The 19,779-nt window shown below is 44.9% G+C and overlaps 1 long non-coding RNA gene across 1 annotated transcript in view; it reads right to left on the reverse strand.

Annotated features, from left to right (window-relative positions):
- Positions 1-18,749, reverse strand: part of Gm30075 (predicted gene, 30075) — a 36,160-nt gene extending 17,411 nt beyond the window's left edge. Inside the window, exons 1-3 of the long non-coding RNA NR_166609.1 lie at positions 18,608-18,749; positions 9,203-9,331; positions 4,296-4,424 (exon numbers count right to left, since the gene is read on the reverse strand). This is a non-coding gene — a long non-coding RNA (predicted gene, 30075). The remainder of the gene's footprint in view (positions 1-4,295; positions 4,425-9,202; positions 9,332-18,607) is intronic.
- Positions 18,750-19,779: the final 1,030 nt, after the last annotated feature.

Here is a 19,779-nt window from a genome sequence, read left to right on the forward strand (position 1 = left end):
AAGGGAGGGAGGGACAGAGGGGAGGAGAGAGAGAAGAAAGGAGGGGTAAAGGGAGGGAGGGACAGAGGGGAGGAGAGAGAGAAGAAAGGAGGGGTAAAGGGAGGGAGGGAATGGGGAAGAAGGAGGGAGGCTTTCACCTAAACAGGAAGAATATGATAAAGAGACGTAAGCAGGAGCATACCCCATGCCTTGGAGAAGCACCAACAGACTGCACTAGAAAGGGTACCAGCGGGGAAACTTTGTATCAGACAGAGGAAGCACCCAAGCCAGTACAAAGGCAGAGGGGTGAAGCTGTTGGAGCAAAGAAGGTGAGCATCTATTTCTGTTGTCACATTGAAAAGAGATGTCAAGAGCTGAAAGGGTGGCTCATGACCATGTCAAAGGGAGCCCTTTGAGGTTGGTATAACAGTGCCCATTTTTAAGATGAAACATAAGACCAGGCAAATCTATGTAAAAGTTGATGTGCTATAAAGTTAATGTATTTTTATACAAATCCATGTACAAGCTTATTATTAATAAGTTTATGTAGGGTTACACACGTTTATATATTTTGTAATCTGGGCTCTCCAAATCTGTACTTCCCTGAACCATGAAATATTGTAAAAACCTAAGAAATATAAGGGATAAAAAGAACAACAAAAACAAACAAACTAGAAACAAACTTCCAAACCACATCTCAGACTTGGAAAAAGTGTTTCTGGTTCCCAGGAAATAGCGTAGTTTTCTGGCCAGTCACAGAAGCACAAAGGTCCTTCTAGCTGTTATAGCATAGCCTCTGCTAACAAATAAGGGGTTATAGCCACATCCTATGTCTTGCTACACAGTTGGCTTTTATTTCCCCAAAGCTGTCCTTTGCCAAGGAAACAGTCGCCCCTCTCTCTTTCTCTCCAGCTCTGTCACCCCATATTGAGCTGGTTCTGTACTCATTAAGTATCAGGGCAGCCATTGGAAGACCTTCTCGAGACTGTTGGAGATATTTACTCATCCTGAGCCCTGGTCATGGCTTCAAAGAGTCTTGCAAGAGATTAGGAGAGTTTCTTTGATTAATAATTCCATCCCGTGGTCCATAGGGAGCATTTCCCCAGGAAGGAGAACTTGACCAACAGGTACACATGCAGTTCTGTGAAGGTGAATGCTGGACACTGGAACATGATGGAGGTGGCTGAGGGACCTGACTGGCAGACCCAACCAACCCTCCACATACTCTCCCCAGCTGAAGACGAAGCACAAAGAGACATGACTTTTCCCACTTTCTCTCTCTTTGGTTGTGAGAAACCAGTCTGTAGACTACCAAGCCTCAAAGGCTGGTTGTTGGCATCGGAGCCTACAGTCAGTCACCATTAATCAGAATTCTACCACCCAGACTCACAATGGACATTTTTTATTCAAATATAATTTCTATTTTAAGAAAGGTTTCTTATATAAGCTGGTGTTTCCCTAGCTATTGCATGCATATCTTCCCCCATTCACAGATACAATGCCGCATTACCCTTTTCTTTTTAGAATACTTTTTGTGTTACATGTACAAAAACCAACACACACACACACACACACACACACACACACACACACACACACACACACAAAAGTGGAATGCCCAACACAGCAATCCTACTTGTACAGATATTTCTTCCTAAGAAAATATTCAAGTGTGTGCAGAGTTCTGCCCAGGGCTATTTGCCCCAGTTGAAACACAGATATTTTGCCTGCATCTATGTCTGTACAGCAGCCCCATGCTGGTGCCTGCGAAGGCCAGAAAAGGAGAGCAGATCCCTGGAATGACCGTTATAAATGGTTGTGAGTCACCACACGGGTTGTGGGATTGTACTCAAGTCCTGTGGTAGAACAGCCAATACTCTTAACCACTGACCCTTCTCCAGCTTTACATTACAGTTTTCAATGACTACATACTACTTCACCCGACATTACACCATCATACTGTTTAAATTCTCCACTGAGAACTGGGATACTTGTAATCAAGCCATATTGCAAACATCAACTGGGACAAACAGCCTTGGGCAGAACTCTTCACACACTTGAGCAATTATTTTCTTAGGAAGAAATAGCTATATAAGCAGGATTGCTGAGTTGGATATTTCCATGTTGGGGGTCATTTTGGTTTTGGGTTTTTTTTTCTTTTTCTTTTCCCCCCTGAGACAGGGTGTCTCTACACAGCTTTGGCTGTCTTGGAACTCGTTATGTAGACAGATCAGCCTGGCTTTAAACCCAAAGATCCACTTGCTTCTATACCGCTTGCTCTAGCGCTGGAATTAAAGGCATGTGCCACCTAGCTAGGGACACTTGCACTTTTTCTAAGGGTGTCAATCTATCTAATCAAAGAGCCAGAAACTTAAGAAGACATCTGTTTTCCACCCCCTTAGCAACTCTGGGTATTGCAAAATATCCCACTACCTTACATATTCCTAATAACCCAGGGTCCTTCTACTTCCTCCTAACTGACACCAGCCTGCACAGAGAAGCCCTGTCGGGGCAGGGACTGGCTAAACACTGAGGCCATTCTGGATATCCAGAGTTTCTGGGGTTGGGAGAGAGAGAGTACAAAGACCCCAGGGAATCATCTCTCTCAGTTTCTGCTGGAGGCTGGAGAAACTAAGAAAGGAGAAGCCAAGGGTGTGAGGACCACCTCCTTCTCGCTCCCAGGTGCAAAGCCTTTCTCCTGCTCCCCATCCTCCACCTCAAACAACCTCTGTGGGTGAAAGGCAGCCCACAAGAAAGAGAAAAGCAAAGAGAGGCGCATGGAAGGAACAGCCCAGGCCCACGGGTTAGAAGGGCATTCTGTTCCCACCAGGGACCCCCTTTCAGCTGCAAACTGCTGTATTTGACATTTCAATGCCAGCCTGGGGAGGGAGACTGGAGGGAGACCAGAGTGTGAAGAGAGGCCCAGACTGGAAACCTAAATAAAGCCAGGAAGACAAAAAAAGAAAAAAAATCAGCATGCCTTTAATTCAGCTATTTGTTCTTGCTGTTTCCCTTCAGCAGACTGTGGCATTCAGAAGCAAAAGGGATCTCTCTCTCTCCCTCTCTCTCTCTCTCTCTCTCTCTCTCTCTCTCTCTCTCTCTCTCTCACACACACACACACACACACACACACACACACACACACTTGTGACATTTAAGAACAATGTGCACTTGGGCAGGAATGGGTGGAGGCAGACAGAAAAGAAAAAATGTTTCTAAAAGAACTGAACCTCCCGGACCAAACCTTGAGCTTTGTCTTCCTTGGGAAGGCCCTGGAAGTGATTCCTTTTAATCCCATTGGAGAGGAAGAATGAAAGGAACTCAGATTTGGAAAACAAAACCATGCAGTCTCAAACCTAAGAAAGAGCGTTGGGAAGAAGCCCAGAGTAGTACTGAACCAGGGTACTGGAGGCTGACCCCTCAGCTTAGGGTGGGCAGAGCAAAGCTTCTCTCTCCACCCAGTCCTGACACCTAGTCCTCCCCTGTGGAATGACAGCTCTCAGGGAACCACCCTGTGGATTTCCTCCTCAGTTTGCCTCTAGATTCACCAGTACAACCCAATTTGCAGATGAGAAAATAGAGGTCCAGGAAGATGTAGTGGGAAGCTAAGATCCCAGGTGAAGTCCACTGGGACCAACTCTTAAGAAAGGATGCCTTTAATCCCAGAACTCAGGAGTTAGAGACAGGCAGACTTCTGTGAGTCCCATGACAGCCAGGGCTACACAGAGAAACCCTGTGCAGGTGTGGGGTGTATGGGGAGACAGACAGACAGACAGACAGAAAGGAGATAATAGTGAGTGAATACTATTCTATAGATTATTAGAATTCTGATGTAGGCTGTTCTAATTTCATTTCTGTTGTGATAAAATACCCTAACAAAAGGCAGCTTAAGGGGGAAAGTATTTTTTTACCTCACAATCCCAGGATATATACAGTCCACCATAGCAGAGTGTTATGTCTGGGCAGGGGGAACTTAAAACAGCCAGTCACTTCATATGCATAGCCCAGGGCAGAGAGAGATACACATATGCGTGCTTGTCCACACTCAGATCACTCTCTCTGTTAAATTGTCCAGGATCAGTGCCCCCCACCATGAGCCAGGTCTTCCCTAGCTCATGATTACAACAATTAATCAATTACATCAATTAATGTAATCAATACAATCTCCCACAGACAAGCCCACAACCTGATCTAGACGGTCCCTCATTAAGACTCTCTTCCCATTTGATTCTAGGCTGTCAAGTTGAGCTAACCACGCCACAGGCCTAGAACCCGAGTCCCTTTTCTATGGTATAAAGAGCATCTTATCTCCTTACCCTGCTTCCTCTTCTGTTGTGCAAGACCTAGCCATGTGGCTCCATGTGTCACACAGCCACCCAGCACGGTGCTATTCTCCACCCACAGTAGAACAGGACAGATTGCTGGGGACCCAGATGAAGGGTGCTCTGAAGAAGACAAGGGATGAATACCACTCAGGCTGGAGCAGTGTAATGAGCATAGGGTAAAAAAGGCTTTTAGACACATAAGAATAGCTTAGTCAGGAATCCCACTACACCCAAGGCTGCATATGATAACCAGAACTCAGTGACATCACTCGATCACTCATTCCAAATAACCAGACACGGTCCTAGAACCCCATGACACCCACTGAACCTCTTAGAAGTAAATAAAAGACAGAGAGACTCTTCTAAGTTTATCAAAGAAATGCTTAGCTCTCCACATCTGGAGAGACTCCACTTTGATCTTCCCTGCAGCTCGAGAGTTTCTCCCAGGATCCTGACCCTTGGATCAGAGACTTCTGTTAGAGACTGGACCAGACCTTCAGCTAAGTTATGTTGCACAGGTGAGCAGCCTTGGAGAGACAGGTTTAGGACTATAGTTAAGAATTTAAAGTGTGAACCTTGTGTGGTGACCCTCAGTGTAACAACATATAACTTCCGTTATACTAATTACGTACATCTACCTCCTTGCTCCAATGGGCAGGAAGTGGGTAGGGTTGGAATTTAAGGGAAAATGCTACCAGGGAAACTGGGGTTTCCCTTCATACGTCTGTGTATCAATACGAGGGTTTAGAAATAGACTTAGAAGCAAGCACCAGGGCAATATTACTAAACTTTAAGAGAAAAACAAAAACACAGACAAGCCATAAATCTTAGCAGCTGTCAGAAGAAGGGAGACGGGGGGGGGGGGGGGAGGGGGGGGCCACGCCTTTGAGTTAAGGCTGGAGAAACCGGCCTGTTCAGCAATTGAGGTCTGTGAGTAGCTGTGCAGTGGGGTGGGGGGGACGACTTCTGAAAAGGGTACAGCTATGCAGAGTGCCGAGGAAAGCATGCTTAGTATTTTGGCCAGTATTAAGAGAAAAAAAAGCAGGTGCGGGGGTGGGGGTGGGGGTGGGGAGATGTTTGGGTTTGTTTCTGAGTTCAGACCCGCTTAGTGCTGTGGTAAGGACGTTTCTGTTTGCTTCTGCAGGAGAAGGGGGCTTCTGAGCAGCCTAAGTACCACAGCTCATCTTGTAATCATTCCTCCCATCTTCTCGGTGTCTCCAAGTGAATCAGCCTTTGCAGGGCGTGGGCTCCTGGCCAGGTGATTGGCAGGCCCTGCTGGACTAAGTCTTAAGCAAGATGAAAAAGTATGTGTTATACTGGTTAGTGTACTGGTTAGCTTTATGTCAGCTTGACACAGCAGAATCAGTTTGGAATAGAGACCCACAACTGAGCAAAAGTTCCCACCACACTGACCTATGGGCAACCCTCTGGGGCATATTCTTGATGGGTGATTTTTTTTTTAATGTATTTATTTTTATTTATATGAGTACACTATAGCTGTCTTCAGACACACCAGAAGAGGGCATCGGATCCCATTACAGATGGTTGTGAGCCACCATACATTTGCTGGGAATTGAACTCAGGACTTTCAGAAGAGCAGTCAGTGCTCTTAACCGCTGAGCCATCTCTCCAGCCCTTGATTGATGATAGATGTAAGAGGGCTCAGCTCCCCTGCAACACTCACCAGCTTCAACACTCAAGAGAGTAGGCCCTGTACCTCCCCAGGGGCAGCACAGTAGAGCCTACTCCAAGGGCACAAGAGCAGGAGAGCTGTCTCTGCACCTTACAGGTTTCAGCCGAGACAGCACTAGAGAGCTCACCCTGGTGGGTGTGTGTGCAGGAGGGCTGACGGACTGACCAACTCAACTACCACCCAGACCCAGATCCAACACTTTGAGTTGTTTCACCCCAACATTTACTCCATCTATGAACTGCTGGAGCATGTGAAGGGGCCAGTCCTGCAGACCCAAAGCTGCAGGATCTCCAAGACACAGGGCAGCGAGAGGATGTCTAAGAAGAGTCCTGGTGAGGATGCAGTATTGCTGGTGTAGCAGAAGCCAGAGAACTTGAACCAGACCAATGACTCATGGCAATGAACATTCGCAGGTAAAGATGTGTGGACAAGAGGGTATACTGTGGGACACGCTGTCATACACTACAGCTTCCACAATGACTTTTTTTTCTTTTGAGGGAGAGGGTGGGTAGAAGAGACAGGGAACTGAGTGGGCTTGGGGTTCATGATGTAAAATTCACACAGAATCAATAAAAGTTAAGTAATAAATAAAAGGAAGGCCCGGATCACTGAGGGTGGTCCCCACCCTAGGCAGATGGTACTGGGTGCTATAAGAAAACAGACTGAACAAGCCATAAGGAACAAGTCAGTAAGCATTACTCCTCCACGGTCTCTGCTCCAGTTCCTGCCTTCAGGTTCTTGCCCAGAGTCTCTTTCCTGGCTTCCATGGGTGACAGGTTTATAAGCCATAAGGTCAAACCCCACCCACACCCCCAACTCCAAAGTTGCTTTTGGTCATGTGTCTTATCACAGCAATAGAATCCCTAAAACAGTATGCAATTATCTAATCTTTAGAGCAGATCAGAATGTCACCTCTCCACCCAGGGCCTGAGATATTCCTTTCTTTTGTTGAGGAGACCTACAGAGATAGTTGTAAAGCTCTTCTTTCTATTGTTACCAGGGAAATAGGAAGGAGTCAAAGCTATGAGGGAGGGTTTTATCTTCAAAGGTCTCCAAGGTTACCTGTCCCATCCTCTTAATAAGAGTTGAGACCCTAAGGAGATGGGCTAAAATTGGGGACCAGAAGGAGTTAGGGTCTCTACTTTCGGTAACTTTCAGGTCTTAGAGGAACATCAAAAGTATCCACCCCAGGGTAGCTAGATTATATCAGGACCGAGTGAGTGACAATTAACTGTAAATGAGGGCAGATCATAAAATTAAGACATGAGGTCCAAAAATTACTAGCATCTAAAATAGGTAAAACCAGAAAGAAACAAGAACCCCAAATATTTCCAGCATTTCTGACTCTTGGCCAAGACGTAACCAAGGATAATTACAGCTTCTGGCCAAAGCCCAGTTACAAGAGCCCTACGGATAAACCGCCTGGCTAGTTTCACTTCCCTAACCCTAAGGACACTTGGGACACCTGGTCATGTGATCCTGATCTGGAGATATGGTTGCTTAAAGGAGTCCAAGCTGTTAGGTACGAGGACTGGCAACAAGCTGAATAGACACCATAGAGGACGTGACTTCTGCCTAGCTCTCCCAGACTCACAACTTTGACTTCTAGGCCACAGGTCACACCTCGAGTCTTGAGAACCAGCCTAGGGCCAAAGGCAAGGAAAAACAGCATTCTCAAGTCACCCTACGGGACATGAGAGTCCTGAAGACATATATATTTAAAGATATGACCTTACTCTGGACTTCAAGCTGGTGAAGTGAGACATGGATTATATAAATTCATGTCTAGACTCTCCTCACAGCATCTTAAATCCCTCTCGGCTCCATGTATGACCAGGGAGGACCAGGCTGAACTTTTTAAAATCCTTTCTCATACTAGAAAATATTATGTAATGGAATAGGCCCTTTTAAGAATAAACTTTAAGTTGCCGAAAGGGTTGGGATTTAGACAAAACTTGCAATAATAGTATGAAGAATCCCTTTATACCCACTTTGAGTTGAGTTCCTCATTATTTTCTGCTTCCTGATCCATCTTCTGTTAGTGTGGTACGTGTACCACAGTTAATGAGTTCATGTCAGTGCTTAATTATTGACTAAATCCTTCATTCAGATTGCCTCAGTTCAGACAAAATGTTGTTTTCCTCTTCCATTTTTAAACATGGGCTGAAATTAAGTTTTAAGAAGTGGGTGTTAGCGAATGTCAAGGATTTCTGAATTACATTCCACAAGAACATCAGGTCTGGGGAGGAACCATAAAGGTTGGGAGATGTTACATTAACTAAGTGTGTCCTAGGAGGCCTCCATACAGGAGGACTTAAGAGATGAACTATAATCTAATTTAGTTCACAAGCCAACTGAATCTTTTGCTCAAGTATATACAGTTGTAACAAATAGCTGACTCCCAGCCAATCACAGAATCCAAGTTTCAATCAATCACAGGTAACCAGTTGTTCAAACCACGTTCTAAAATGGCAAATTGATCTAGAACCAATCTCTTCACGATTTCCAGTTTTGATCCCATAGTTACTTCCTAGCAACACTGCAAACCTGAGTCCGTTGGAGCTATTCTGGTACTGATTCTGGACTCAGGAAGGAAAGCCAATTAAGATCTTTAAATGTTTTGGTTTTGTCTTTTAACAAAGGGAAGGAAGGTGGTAACCATGCTCCTGTGTCCAGTCCTGTATCACTTGGGGCAGCATGTTTTTTTTTTTTTTTTTTTTAATTTCTGTTTAGGGTATCCATAGAAAATTGACTTGAGGAAAACGAATTTTGCTTATAAAAAAGAAGTCTCAAGCAGCTTGGAAGTGAAGCTATGTGCCTTGGGTTTTTTTTTATTTTATTTTATTTTTAATTTTTTTATTACGTATTTTCCTCAATTACATTTCCAATGCTATCCCAAAAGTCCCCCATACCCTCCCCCCCCCACTCCCCTACCCACCCATTCCCACTTTTTGGCCCTGGCGTTCCCCTGTACAGGGGCATATAAAGTTTGCATGTCCAATGGGCCTCTCTTTCCAGTGATGGCCGACTAGGTCATCTTTTGATGCATATGCAGCTAGAGTCAAGAGCTCCGGGGTACTGGTTAGTTCATAATGTTGTTGCACCTACAGGGTTGCAGATCTCTTTAGCTCCTTGGATACTTTCTCTAGCTCCTCAAGTTGCTGTGATAAGACACTATGACCTAGGTAACTTATAGAATAAATACCTTATCGGTCTTGCAGTTTCAGAAGGTTAGGGTCCATGATCATCATAGCTGGGAGCATGGCAGCAACAGGCAAGCAGGCAGGCATGGTGCTGGGACAATAGCTGAGATCTTACATCTTGAGAGAGCAACCTCAAGGCAGAGAGAGACATTGAAGGTGATAGTGTGAGCTTTTGAAACTTCAAAACCCATCCTTAGTAACACACACCTCCAACAAGGTCAAGGTCATGCCTCATAACCCCTTCCAAACAGTTCTACCAACTGGGGACCAAGGAGTCAAACATCTTAGCTTATGGGGACTGCTGTCATTCAAACCATTGTACCATGATACCTGGGTTGACTGAGAAGGCTTCTGCCATTTACAGAAGGTGTCTGCCTGCTAGACACCACATTATAAAATTAGTAATTAGAAGGGAAACCAGGCATAATGGCACACACCTTTATTCCCAGCATTCAGGAGGCAGAGGCAGGTGGATCTCTGTGAGTGGAGGGGAGGAGGGGGGGAGGGGGGAGGGGGGAGGGGGGAGGGGGGAGGAGGAGGGGAAGGGAGGGAGAGGAGAGGAGAGGAAAGGAAAAAAAGGAAAAAAAGGAAAAAGGAGAAAAAGAAAAAAAAGGTAAAAGGAAAAAAAGGAAAAAGGAAAAAAGGAAAAAGGAAAAAAAGGAAAAAGGAAAAAGGGAAAAAAGGAAAAAGGGAAAAAAGGAAAAAGGAAAAAAAGGAAAAAGGAAAAAAGGAAAAAGGAAAAAAAGGAGAAAAAGGAGAAAAAGGAAAAAGGAAAAAGGAAGAAGGAAGGAAGGAAGGAAGGAAGGAAGGAAGGAAGGAAGGAAGGAAGGAAGGAAGGAAAAAGTAGATATTAAGTGATAAAGATGTGTTCATTTTCTTAAAACAGTGAAATTTGGAGATAGAGATTATCCCTATTTCATGGGTAAAGAGTCACAATGTGCAGTTTTGGAGGGCAGGCAGCAAGGTGGTTCAGCACATGCACAAACAACAAATAAATATGTACATTTAATTTTTTTAAAGTTTTAAAATCCCTTCCATAAATTTATAGTCTGACTAGGACCCTACATTCCACATGAACACTGGCCTAGACCTCCCACTGCAAAGCCCATCTGTCTCTACAAAGTCCTTGATTTGCTCCTCCTAGCCCCCCACTGAAGTCCTATATCTGGGCATAGTCAAATCTCAATCATTGAAGGTCACATAGCACCTAGGGCAGAACAGATGCTCCATAAATGGTTTACTGAGTGAACCTTTGTTCCCCTTCTTATGAGCCCAGACACCCTGGGCAAGGTATGTATCCCCTTTGTTATGTGTTCTATCTTTGTTTGAATCCATGCACTATAGATCTAACTCCCAATGTGATGGTGTTGGCAAGTGAACCATTTAAGAGATGATTATGATTCTGGACCTCAGGAATGAGACCAAGTGGAACTCCTGGAGCCTTGCCCCTCCCACTCCCGCTGAAGGCTCCACCCATGGACTAGAAAATGGCTCTCACCAGGCAAAAATCATCCTGCACCTTGACCTTGTACTTCTGAGCATCCGGATCCATTGTTTATAAACCAGCCAGTCTACGGTGTTTTGTTATGGCAGTCTGAGGTATCATAAACACTCTATAAGTCTCAACGGTCCCATTTTTAAACAGGAAGTGATAATGAGTCCTTCCTGGAAGAGTTGAAGTGAAAAGAAAATGGGGAAATGCCTGTCAGACATTTCCCAGCTTGGACCAAATGGGACACTCTAATGCAGTGCATCTTTGAGAGAGAAGGACTTGCTAAGCCCTGGTGGCTAATGGTGATGGATGGGTAGGATGTTGAGCAGAGCCCTCTTGGGAACAATTGCCCAGCACTCTCCTCAGAGCTCCCTGTGTAAGCTGAGAACATTCCAGCCAACAGGAAAGGCAAGGCTGGCTTCCCCTGGCTGACTCTTGGTTAAAATTCCATGTTGCTTTAGCCATTTTTGCTTCCCAAAGGGAGCTGGGAACACGTGAGATACTCAGCAGGGATGGCTGAGGTCTACATTGTCCTAGTTAGAGCTATTAAGAGAGCACTTGGATAAAAGGCCAGGATCAACAAAGGCCATGGGAACAATGTGGAGATGAGGCTATGTTCTACTCTAAACTATGTTCTATAAACAGTGGCTTTGAGGCTATGCCTTGGCCTAAGTGACTCCAATTTGCAATGCAGCAATTGTTTCTTAGAACACAGATGTAGGTTGAGGCTGTGTGTGTGTGTGTGTGTGTGTGTGTGTGTGTGTGTGTGTGTGTGTGTGTGTGTGTTACTGCCACCTGACCAGCACCAACCATGAGTCACAGAATGATAAATAATATATTCATACAAGTTAAAGGTACTGATGATAAACTTATCAAAGTAGATTAGGAATACATAGGCATATTAAGCTGATATGAGAAACATTAGGCCAAGAAAATATAGAATACACCAGACTAATAAAAGACACAGACCCCAGCCAGGAGGTGGTGGCACACACGCCTTTAATCCCAGCACTTGGGAGGCAGAGGCAGGTAGATTTCTGAGTTCAAGGCCAGCCTGGTCTACAAAGTGAGTTCCAGGACAGCCAGGGCTATACAGAGAAACCCTGTCTCGAAAAAAAAAAAATGCAGACTACCCATAAAAGGGGCATTCAACATGGTTGTCATGGCCCTACCAGTTTGCTAACTAATCACACAGCATAATCCCTACTGCTTGGCACAGTCCACTGAAATATCTGTCTACCCATGTAATCCATCCATCTGTCAATCTATCCATCCATCTGTTAATCCATCCATTCATCCAAACAAGTTTTCCATTGTCTCAGTTTGGCTTCTACTCCTATGATAAAGACCATGACCAAATGTGACTCGGGAAGGAAAGGGTTCATTTGGTTTACATATCCCAGGTCACAGTCCAATAGTTGAGGGAAGCCATGGACGGAACTTATGGCAAGAACTAGAGCAGAAGCCATGGAGGGGTACTGCTTACTGGCTTGCTCTCCATGGCTTGCTCAGCCTCCTTTCTTACACAACCCAGGGCTACCTGCCCAGGAATAGCACTGCCCATAGTGAGCTGGGTTCTCCCTCATTAATCAAAAGGAATGCCTCCATAGACTTGCCAACAGGCCAGACTAATAGAGGCAATCCCTCATTATGATTTCCTCTTCCCAGATATGTTTAGGGTTGTGTCAAGTTGACCAGCCAGAACGTGCAGCTTGCCACGACTATGTCAGCCTTCAGCAGTCCTCCAACTGGGTTCACTAATATCTTGTGTTTCCTTTGCATGTGTATCAGGTCTCTACCTCTGCCTCCAATAAGGCCTCTGTAAACACTGTGGCCTTTAAAACCCTTTTATAATCATTCTGCAACATACATACACATACATTCATATACACACCCACCACATACACACTCACACACAACCACATACACCACACACATACACACACATACACACCTACCACACACACTCACACAACCCTCCCACACACACCACACATACTCACATACAACCACATACACCACATGTACACACACACACACACACACACACACACACACATATAATTTAAGAGTTAATATTCTTGTTTAAGATGGGAACACAACCTGTGATTGCCAACAGCCAGCTGTCAAGAAAAACTGGGACTTCTTGGTAAATTGAGGGCAACCAAAGCAACTCGGCTCATGAGTCTATTGTTATTCAATGGAGCCTGACCTTGTAGAAGTACACACATGCCCTGCTATGTCTGTGACTAGTACACTTATACCAGACAGGAAGAGCAGAGCTCCAGGGAGTAAGGTAGCAAAGTGAGGGAGGAAGAGGATGTGGCTACCAGATTCATGTATGGCATGGGAGAAGGAGATGCTCACCTGTTCCAGAAAGATTTGTAATTGTAGCTTGAAGAATAACATTGATTTAAAAAAAAAAAGTATGGGGGCTGGTGAGATGGCTCGGTGGTTAAGAGCACTGAGGTCCAGAGTTCAATTACCAGCAACCACATGGTGGCTTACAACCATCTGTAATGGGATCCGATGCATTCTTCTAGTGTGTGTGTCTGAAGAGAGCTACAGTGTATTCATATAAATAAAAAATAGATAAATCTAAATAAAAAAGTATGGACCTACTGGACCCAGAAGTAAGAGAAATCGTTTTGGTTTTGTTGGGAAATGACAATTTCCCAGTAACAGAGGCAGGGTTACTATAAATTACATCAGTTCTTTTGCTTAAAGCATTGTCCTAAAGAAAGCTCTCTACTAGGTTAACTTGCTGGCTATAAAACCAGATGACAGTGACTCTCACAGCTGCCCATCAAAGTAGGACTTGGGATTCATTTGGAGTGAATAATGAATGTACTTCTGAAGAGAGTAGTTCTAATAGGGAGAGACAGACATATATTCAGAAGACTCCAGAATCCAGAGAAGTTTGGTGGCCAGAAGTCACCTACCTGGCCTCAAGTTAATAGCTGAACAAGGAAATACTAGCCAAGTCTATGTTTCAGGGAAGGCCAAGGTATTCAAGACTAATGTTGGCAATAAAACCAGCCAGCAAATCTCTGAGTTGGCCTGTACTTGCTCACACACACACACACACACACGCACACGCACACGCACACGCACACGTACACACACACACACACGCGCCTGGACATGCCTAGCCACCTGCTGCCTTCATCCTTGTGAAGCAGACACAGTCAGATGTCACACTACTGGAAGACTTTAATTGAAACTGAGTTAAATTAATTACATCATTTTGCTGCCCAAGCTTAATTCCCCTGCAGTTACATCATAAAAGTAGGCATTACAAAGGATTAGGGACCAAAGGAAGGTAGAGATGAATAAGGTTTCCATATGCCTGTGAGTCATGTCTGATACTTCTGTACCAAATGTGGCTCAGAGTGACTCACCACTCATATCAGCAACAGTCCCATGGGGCTTCCAGGAGTGCAGACAGACAACAGCCTTGCCTCCTGCTGCTGAGAACAGTTGGAGGCGGGGGGGGGGGGGCTTCTACTTCATCAGAAGTACCAGAAGCTGCAGAAAGACAATATTGCACACAGAGGAATCTTTCACGTTCTGTCCTTATTGTGGACAGCTCTGAGATGACCTCAGATAGGTATCTGCCCCACCCCCAGCCCCAAAGAGGAGCTGCCCCTGATGCTAGCAGGTGCTGTAGGGGCCACAAAGGGCCAACGGCCAAATGTAATTGAGAAAAGCTTTACTTAGCAAGCTCCCTCGCTGGCCACTTCTTGGGAGACTTCAACCTGCTAAAGTCACTATGAATACCCAGGATTTGAGAATTTCATGGAGAGTGTAACACTTTGCAATGTTGTTTCCCTCTGGAACCCTCTCTAATGAAGAACCTACAGGATTAATTCCCTGAAAAACACACATTGGGAAGCTGTTTTCATTCTAGCCTTGGTCTTATCACTCCTCCCTTGTCATGAAGTGACCTAAGATGGTAATCTCCACTTCTGTGCCTGAGGTGACGGGTCCACATCCATCCCAACAATAGAGTGCATTTCTCGGGAGTGCGTTCCTCCTTCCTAGGAGATCAGTGCGTTTTGGCTTGCACTGCTGTGCCCCAGAAGCAGCAACATAGAGGGTTCTACCATATAAGTTTGCATTAATGTACTTTCTTGTATTTGCACAATGACAAGATCACCTTAATGACATGTTTCTTGGAACACAGAACATATGATTTGGAATGCTGTGCTTAGAAAGCTTCTCCCTGCTGTAGGCCACAGAATTTACCACAGTTCGTTTTGGAAGAAAGAAAAAGGAAAAAGGATATGTCCTAATTAGGGTTTCCATTGCTGTGAAGAGACACCATGAGCACAGCAACTTTTATAAAGGACAACATTCAATTGGGGCTTGCTTACAGGTTAAGAAGTTTGGTCCATTATCATCATAAAAGGAAGCATGGCAGGATCCAGGCAGGTATGGAATTGGAGGAGCTGAGAGTTCTACATCTTCATCCATCAGAAGCTCGGAGGAGGGTCTCAAGGCCCAATCCTACAGTGACAGACTTCCTCCAACACCTACACCAACAAGGCAACATAGTGCCACTCTGTGGGCCAAGCATATTCAAATCACCACAGGGTGTTATTTATTCAATTTATTATTATTTGTTATTCATTTTTATTTGATTAGTATTACTATTTATTGTAACTAGCTAATTTAGTATAAAAAAGAGTATTAGGACGTTCACAGAGCCTGCAGGAGAAACACAGAGAGGATGATTGGATGACAAAGCTGCAACAGCAGGCCAGAGAGATGCTTAACCACACTGTGACCATGCCACAGGGAAAGTCAGAGGCCACCTTTTCCATAGATGGGCATGTACCATATAGAATAGACACTGGAAACTCAGTGCCCTAGAAGTACCGCCTCTCCCCATCACCACTCCTGTCTAAATACCTACAGGAGATTGCCTCACCTTGCTCACTTCAGCATGCAGGACTGGAGTAGGTGTGTGTTCTAGACCATACTAGACTGCCCTATGAACTGAGCTGTGTGTCCTCCAAACTTGATATTTTGAAGCCCTAACTGCTAACATAACTAGGACTGTGATAGGTAAGGCATTTAAGGAAGTGATTAAGATGAAACTGAGTCATACACATGGAACTGGGATGCTTACAAGAGAAAAGGCACCAGAGGAGAGGACACAGGGAGAAGACGACCATCTTCAAACCCAGGAAAGCCTCATTGGAAACCAAGCCTGATGATACCACAACCGTGGTCCCCCAGCCTCTAGGACAGGAAGAAAATGAACTGCTGTTCCTTAAGCCACCACCTCTTGATTTGTTATGGCCACCTTGGCGCACTAATACATTCTGGATGCCAGGGTCCCTGGGAAAGAAACAGTCTAGTGCGCTGCAGGCTTGAAAGGAACATTGGAAGAGCCAATCTAACACCCACTGTCTAAACAACAGGCACCCCCTCTGACATGTGAAAGGCAGAAAACATTTTGTGCTGTGCCTTTGCAATGAGAGTAGGGGTTGATGCAGGCCTTTAGAGAATGGAATCTATTGTGCTGACTGCCCCATAACTATGAACCATCACACAAATCATAGGTACGCAAAAAAAAAAAAAAATGCTCTGTCCACTAGGAAGTCTTAGACTAGAATGTAAGCTTCACAGAGATAGAGATTCTGTCTCTTTTCTTCTCTTCAACATCATCAGAGTCCAGAACAGAGGAGATGTACCCATCAAGTGGTATTGAATGAATAGACAAGGAATGAATGGCTACCCAAGGGAAGGAAAAGATGGGTGCATGGCCAAGGTAAGGATAGAAATATACCCCAGAACAAGAAGCAGCTAGGCACCAGAGCTCAGGACGTAAAACTCTATTTGCAAAATTTCTTAGCACTGGACACTCAGCCTCAGTACAAACTATAGCTCAACATGAACAGAAACGCTGTGAAGTATGACTGCATGGCTGGTTGGTGGTTTGGTTGTTGGTTGATTAATGAGTAAACCAATGATGGTAGAGTGGTACGGGAAGGCCAATTTGGCCATGAAAAACCATCAGTCACAGAGAGGGGGTAATAAAGGCCATTTTACATACGACCAGACACTGTACATCCATCAGTGCGGTAGACAAACTCGAACATTATCACAACCTCAATATCAGAGTCACTTTCCAGGGCCATGTATTATCACCACCAAGATCTCCTAATAGGTTATTACTTAAAGATGACCAGGATCTACCCATCAAAGCAGTGTTGTTACTAGTTTAGAATTTATGTAGGTCTCATCTGGTCAAGTGAAGGTAGATAGATAGATAGATAGATAGATAGATAGATAGATAGATAGATGATAGATAGATGATAGATAGATAGATAGATGGATAGATAAGATAGATAGATGGATAGATAGATAGATAGATAGATAGATAGATAGATAGATAGATGGATGGATGGATGGATGGATGGATGGATGGATGGATGGATGGACGGATGGATGGATGGATGGACGGACGGACGGACGGACGGACGGGCGGGCCGGACAGACAGACAGACAGAGAGACAGACAGACAGACAGACAGACAGACAGACAGACAGACAGACAGACAGATAGATAGATAGATAGATAGATGATAGAGTAGAAACCAAGACCTCAGTAAAACACTGGCCTCAATTCCTTTGAGTAACAACTCTGCTTTCAACTTAACATCTAAACCAGAAAATATTGACAACATATGTGTTTTAGGGAAGCCCCTACTTTATTATGTGACCAGTCATGAGGATGAGAATGAAGCTCATCTAGCAAACTTTCTTCCCAGTTGTGGCACATATACACACAAAGACCCAGACAACATACATACACATACATGCCACACACATATACACACATACATACATACATATATGCACATCATAAGCATACACACACACATACATAAATACACACATAGGCATGGTACTAAAAACACCTGCTTCAATTCCCCTGGGAAGTGAGACTGTCAGAGGCCATACCACACCAACACAGCTACTTCTCTTGAACCTATCCACACTTTCTCCAGCCCACCATTAGCATACCCATCTCACATGGTTAAGCATTGCTGAGCACTGCCTCCCTCTCAGCCGACCCACCTACCAGCACCTGTATATACATCTAGCCCATCTAGGGCAACTGGGTTTCCCGTGAACAAACACAGCCAATAGGGTGATGAGAGAGAGAGAGAGAGAGAGAGAGAGAGAGAGAGAGAGAGAGAGAGAGGAAAGCAAAAATAGTCAGGAATCAGCCCATTTGTCTCAATATTTCCTGGATGCTGTGACAGAAGAAGGCAGGCAGATTGTGTAGACTTCTGTCACAGACTCCTACCGCCTACTGTAACTTTACATGAAGAAAGAGCATCTTCAGGATCTCACATAGAGGCACTGAGACACACCACGGTCCAACTCCTCAGAGCTCACTACTAATGATACTGCCTATTCACATTACATATGATGCCAAGAGTGTAAGATTAAGATGGAACTTAAGACGGCCTTCCCAATAGACCGATCTCCAGCTTGTACTTGTCACAGTATGCCATGATGGCTCTTTCCTCCAACCAGGTGATCTCCCCTGTCATTCACTGGCTCACTCTCAAGCTCACTCTGACCCAGGCTAGCCTGGTCTCCTGCTCACCTCTCACTGGAAGGCCTCCTCTTTTCCTTCTGCCTCCCCCCAAGCCCATGCACCCTGCAAGATGTGAAGCAGGGAAGGGAGGAAGATGAAAGCAAACCAGAGAAGAAAAGAGAGAGAGAAAAGCGGAGAAAGCAGGAGACACAAGAGAATGAAGACCCGCGGCATGAGTGTCAGGCAGGCTCCCTGACTCAGTTCATACCACCCCACTTCCACCCCTAGCTTCCCTAGGCTGCTGCTGCTGCTGTTGTTTTTCAAACCAGCACTGAATTCCTCCTGCCCCTGGCACCTTGGGCTCTGGCAATGCCGAGAACTTGATGTCCCTCCAAGTGCACCATGGCAGTCTCTGGAGTATCCATTCTCCTGGATTTCAAGGCTGGGATATGATCTGCTAGAAGACCTCCTTTTTTGTCTTGAGTCTAAGAAGTTACAGGAGAAAGCCTCAGCCGAGGCTCTTTCAAGACCTGCTGACTCAGCTAGAAGAAATAACCACTCCCTCCTCCCAGCCCGCCCCGTTTGCTTTTTCCCTTTTATTTTCCAAAATAGAAGCAACCTGGTTTGACTCCAGCAGTTATCTTGTGAGACTGAGACTGGAAATCATGGCAAAGCAGAGGGAGAAAGCAGCCTCCTAAGAGTGTGGAATGTTTGCTCTGAGATTTCCTTATGAAAGAGAAATTAGCCTTTGATGGCCTTTGCAGGGTTTAAACCACTTGTTTGTTCTTATCTTTTATGCAACCATCGGGGCTTAAATGATAGATGAGAAATGGGCCCCATGTATTTGAACACTTGATCCCTAGTTGGTGGTATTCTTTGGGGAGGGTCTGGAATCACTAGGAGCGAAATCCTTGCTGAAGGAAAAAAATAAAAGGAAGGGAAGGGAAGGGAAGGGAAGGGAAGGGGGGAAGGGTGAGAGAGACTGAAAGAAACTGAGAGGTTTTTTTAAAGAAAGATCTTCCAAGCTGCTCTCAAACTGTCTGTGTGCCTAAGGATGACCTTGAAGGTCTGACCCTCTCACTCCTGCCTCCCAAGTGCTGGGTGACAAGCCTGTGCCTTTATACCTGGTGTATCCAGTTCTGGATTTGAACCCACAGCTTCATGCATGCTAAGTAAACTATCAACTAAGCCAAATCACCAGTCAAAATGCCACTTTTTGAAGGTTTGAAAGACACACCCAGCATTTAATAAATGGACTTCTATGTTCCATGAGAACTCAGTTCCATTGTTTGCCTGCATTAGGACTGGTTTTACCCCCAAATGGCCTTCCTGCTAAGATGAGCAGCCGGGAAAGCCAACCACGTGTGCACAAGGGGCCAGGAGTAGGGGTGGGTCCCACTTAAGAACGGGGCTTGGAAGGCCACTAATAGCCCAGGCAAAGAATAAGACTTGCCTGCAGCCTGAGAAAACACTTCAAAGCCATCACTGACCAAGATACAATATTTCCTATTATTCTATGCTGGGTTT

The sequence above is a fragment of the Mus musculus genome, chromosome 7 (genome assembly GCF_000001635.26).
Source record: "Mus musculus strain C57BL/6J chromosome 7, GRCm38.p6 C57BL/6J".
NCBI classification, from domain to species: Eukaryota; Metazoa; Chordata; class Mammalia; order Rodentia; family Muridae; genus Mus; species Mus musculus.